This window comes from Scomber japonicus, chromosome 11 (genome assembly GCF_027409825.1).
Source record: "Scomber japonicus isolate fScoJap1 chromosome 11, fScoJap1.pri, whole genome shotgun sequence".
Classification (NCBI taxonomy): domain Eukaryota; kingdom Metazoa; phylum Chordata; class Actinopteri; order Scombriformes; family Scombridae; genus Scomber; species Scomber japonicus.
Genome location: NC_070588.1, coordinates 26933756 through 26939078, shown reverse-complemented (window position 1 = coordinate 26939078; position 5323 = coordinate 26933756).

The window sequence follows — 5323 nt, the reverse complement described above, 5'->3', positions numbered from 1 at the left end:
ATTCCATTTAAACTGGTGGCTTAAAGTGTTTCATGGCCCATTGGACTTTGTTATAGGGATGTCACCTTGTTCCAAGACCTCACAAATGACTCTGGTGAGTACAATGTTATCATAACTAATAGAAAGACTGGCCAAAAACATTAAAAAATCACATCCAAGTTTTATTAAGCCAGAATTAGACTTTAATGTCTTTCCATGCAAACCATATTAGTTCTGAGTCTTGTCCTCTGTGCTTAGCCAATCTGCCTCGCCACCATAATTATCCCTGCTTCTTAATGTGTTTATCAGATGCGTGTGTTGTCATGGCCACACACACATGCATGATGAAGGTCACGTGAAGTCTGGACTGCCAAAAAAAAGAAAAGAAAATGTTCTTCATGTGCAGTTGAACGCAATCTGATACAACAGACCTATTTTTTTTAGTTTTGTTGACTGACTACTTTTACTTTGACTCATCATTTTTTTACCATGTTGTGGTGGATTAACTTATTCTGAGGGTGGCCTGTAATACTCTGCCTCCTCATGTATTGTGTGATGATAGAAGTGGACAAAACAATAGAAATACATTTTAATATGGACATAGAAAACATTTTGAGTGGTAAAACAATAGCGAGAGAGAGAGATGATCTGTGCTGGAACTGACACTGGATTTCATTTGAGTTCATTATAGGTCATCGTAGGCAGTCATTATATTCATTGTGTTATATGAAGAGGGGCAGTGGAGGTCACCTTTTCCTAAAATAGTGACTAGCAGGGTTTAAAGAGTTTCACTTTTTATTGCTTCCTTATTTTTTTACAGTGGTGTGGCATCATGTAACTGTTAGAAAAACACACACACACAATAGAAGTTTTATTCGACATACCGTTACTATGGTAACTAACTAATCATCCTATCTGCTGTACAGGGAAACTGTCTCACCTTCATCATGCCATCTAAAAAAGGAATCGGAGGTAAAAAAAAAAAAAAGACTTAAACTAAACATTGACACTGAGGTGATGGGATTTGTGTGTGTGTGTGTGTGTGTGTGTGTGTGTGTGTGTGTGTGTGTTATTGGGGCAGTGAGCTTGTACACATGTTGTTATTGTCATTAATTTATTTCCTGTATTAAAAAATACACACAGACATGAAATTGTGTGCATTTGCAACTCAGTAGTTTTTATCCCTCTCTTGTCTAAATAATGATGATAAGTTTTTGACATGTTGAGACACAAATACATGTAAATAATGAGTATACACACACACAGGCTTACACTTTCACACTGTTAGACTTCATCATCAGGCACACACACACACAGCACACTCTTGCTGCACACACGCACACTTGCAAAAAATAAACCAGATTACACACACACACACACACAAACACACACACACACAGACATGATGACACAGTGTAGTGTTTTGTTTTTCTTCTTCCATGCTTTCTTTCTTTCTTATCCCTCCTTCCCTTCCCCCTTTTCTCTTATTGTCCTTTTGCTCCTTCCACTTCCTATCATTATCCTTCCATTTTAGTTGTTTTTCCCCTCTATTGCCCTTTACACTCTCTCTCCTCTCATCCCTTCATTCTATATTTCTTCATTCCTCCTTTGCCCTCACTACTCTCTGCACAGTTTATCCTCCTCCTGCCATTCCTACTTTCTTTCTTTCTTTCTTTTTTTTACGGCTTAACTTTCTGTTCTCTGCCATTACACTTCTTCTAAATTGAAAACGCACTTCTCTCTAGTACTGTAATATTCCTTTGGGGACTCACACCACGCACTGGGACCTGTGCGTGCGACACACACACACACACACACACTCACACACACTTTGGACTGTGCTGTGGTTTTTCCATCTCGGTGTTTACCTGGGAACAGAGCGTATCCTTGCTCAGTTTATTTCCCTTTGGTCCTTTTTTTCTGTTGGCATAAGCAGCTGACAGAATATAAATAAAAATATATGGACTACATATACACACAGCACCAGGCTGTAAATCACAGCGACCTGTGAGCATTGTGACTAATGCGTGTTGCTGATACCGGTGTGGTGTAATAAGTAGCCTGTTTTAATATGAAAGCGAGACCGTAACTGAACCGTTTTATGCGCAGAAATAAAAAATTTAATAGAGTCGTTATAAATGTTACTTTTTTTTAAAGAAATCGTGCTCGATGGAAATGGTGTCACATGGAAACAGTCTGGCTAGTAGAAAAAAAAATCAAAATAAATACGAGACATTTTACTGATGTTGACCTTAGAAGGTGCGCGTGCACGGAGCGAGCAGCGCAGGAAAGCAGTAAACCTAAAACCTCTCAACCTCCTCTGATCTGAACGCACTGATCTAATACACACTTCAATGTGTTAATTAAATACGTCTTTATTGCGCCATTACGCAATCCGACGCGATATATATAAGCCTATACTTCATTAAGAATATAATTGTGCGTATTTTCCACTGGATTAATAAAAGATGGCAATAAAATGTGCGTGTTTGTGTGTGAAGGACAAATGTTGGGTTATGTCTCTTTCGGCTATTTATAGATTTAAATATTTCCAAAGAGACTTCAGCTGTCAGAAATGAATAGTTATTTTTTTTCTAATTTTATTACAGGATCATTTCGGTTCTTCCAGCTGCAGGGATGGTGAGTTAGTTTCATTTAAATCACGTTGATCAGTACGCAGGTCAAATCAATGAATATGACACTTATCTTATATCATATTTAAATGTTTGTGGTATAGTTTTTGCGTGATATTTTGATGACATCTGCTTCGCATCGGTGTTAAATTTATTTGGCTTCGCAAAAATTAAAAAAAAAAAAGCACATTCATTCAGGGTGGAAAATCAGAAAGATTCCGGTCTCATTAAAATACTTTCCCCCCTCCTCTTCCTGTCATACTAAATCGATCTGGAGTGCTTTGAATTAAAATACATTCAGTTGTAAAAATGTCTTTGTAAAAATCTATTTAATGGTGTCAGATAAACAAAACAGATGCACGCTCTTTCTTGCATCTTTTTCTTTGCGCACATGAATGTTATTTCCTGCTTTGATGTTTTGTTTTTGTCTCTTCTTTTTTTTTTACCCTGGGGGTAAAAAGGAAAAATTGTCTTGCTAAAACAAAACAACAACAACCAAAACGCAGCCTCTTTATGTATAATAGTGTTCTAATCTCTCGTTTGGATACACACATGTGAGGTGTAGAAGAGGAACTGTGGCCTCATCACACAACAGCGCCATTTCTTCTTTTAAAGTAACCACATTTTCATTTTCCACCTAAAAAAATGAGAGTCAGGTGTATGTCTGGATACAGGCCTCTGAACTTCACATCTTCACATCCTCAGTAGGTGTACGTTGTTCCTGCAGTTGTCCTCTGCACTATATTTAGAGGGTTTATTCCTGCGTACAGAGGGAGGGGAGGAGGAGGAGGGGGGGAGTTGGTATCCTTGGCCCGGGGCTCGGGGTATTGAAGCACCCCAAGAGCTGCTGTCACTTCGGATGCTTTACTGCTGCCTACACGCTTTATTTGCCGGGGTCAGTCGGGGTCAAAGGCTTTTTTTCCCCTTCTAATTGAATATTAACGGCGCGTTTCGGCGATTCTGCCCACCTTCCACGTGTCTGTCTGCTTAGGTTTGGAGTCAGAAAACAAAAGTGGTTCCTGTGGCAGTCTTCAGTCTAGGGGGAAAAAAGCAACAAACAAAAAAAAAGAAAGAGAGAGAACAAAACAGAAAAAAACAAACAGTGAGAGGAGAAATTGCTTCTTTTTTTAAAGTGGGAGGAATAGAGGAATTCAATATTGGAAGGAGTTGAGCCCTATAAAAGTTTCTTATACAAGCCGCTGGAGATATTTGTCTGATTTTTTTTTTTTTTTTTTTGGGATAACAAAGAGAATCCACCCGTTTGGATTCAAAAGTGAGCCTTCATGCTCCAGTTTTAGGTGCATAAGATGCCTTCGGTTCTATAATTGGGATCTAAACAGCAAACAGTTGGTTTTAGCTTTTACTGCTCGTGTTTAACGAGTTTCCTCCCACAGGGATTTAACTCCCCAGCCTCAAATACAGTGCAACCTACACATATACTCAGCAGCAGCACGGAGATTATTTATTTACCACTTGTTTACCTCTCCGGAACGTTACGAACAACTCACCCATTCACATCACTGTTAAAGTGTAGAAGAGTACACTTTAAAAGTCAAATAGGATTCAAATCATGTAAAACTGGCCGGCCTCTTGCGTAATTCTTCCTAAATATTTATACTTTATTTGACTGGAGACTCAATCATTTTTAGTCAATGTCAAATATATTTTGGCCCTAGTAAGAAGTGACGTTATTTCTATTAAAGCGTCAGTATCTACACGGTGAATAATGGCATCCAATAGTGATAACCCGCACAAGCTTTCACCAATGAAATGTCACTTATTCCCTAAAGATTTCCTTACTTCTTGATGTCCACACATAACGCATTTAAATGACATTTACGTTCCTAACGCACGTTTTAAAATGAGACACTAGTCGGTAAAACATTCTGACAATAAAAGTGTTTTTTTATATACGTGTCTATTTTTACTTCCTGTGATATAATTTGTTGTTTTTTAAATTTATTCCAGTGGAGGTTGTTTTTTTTTTCGTTTTCGCTGAGTCATAATCCAGATGTGCATTATTCATTTTCAATGGACTAATGCGCAGCGGTGACCTTCACCAAGTTTCGCGGTGCCGCAGGCTGAGGTGAGGCCTGCTCCGTGCCGACAGCAGCCTTCACCTTTCTCTCCACCACCGATCATCCTCTGCTCTTCTCTCCCGATCACCTTCCTCTTCCTCAGCATCAGCCCTGAAGTGTCAGCAAAGCACCTCCGACTATTAAAAGAAAGCCATATTTGATCATTTGATCTTCATATTTGATAATTTTTACTTGTTTGACCAAAACCTGTTGCAACAAAAAGGCCTCACACCTGCCCTTATTATTATTAATATTAGTATTATTAATATTATTATTATTATTACTAGTAGTATTAGTAGTAGCCTAGTGTTTTTATTAATAGCATTATGTTACATTACAACGCTATTAAAATGTCAAAAATCCTATTTGAGTTTGACCAAAATCAAATATTTCGTTCTTTTTGAGCCAAAACGACCTCGCGCGTAAAAATGCTTTTATATATTTACATCCTGTCATTGATTATGAATTAATCTAATAATTATATCCTTTATTAAACATGTTATTTCAAGGTCATTTCCCCCCGTTAGTAGTTTGGTCAGTGTACAATCATATCATGACTAATAAATAGTAGCCTAGGCAATAATAAGAAAATAAGGATTGATTAATAAGTGACTATTGGTTAATTAATAAGTG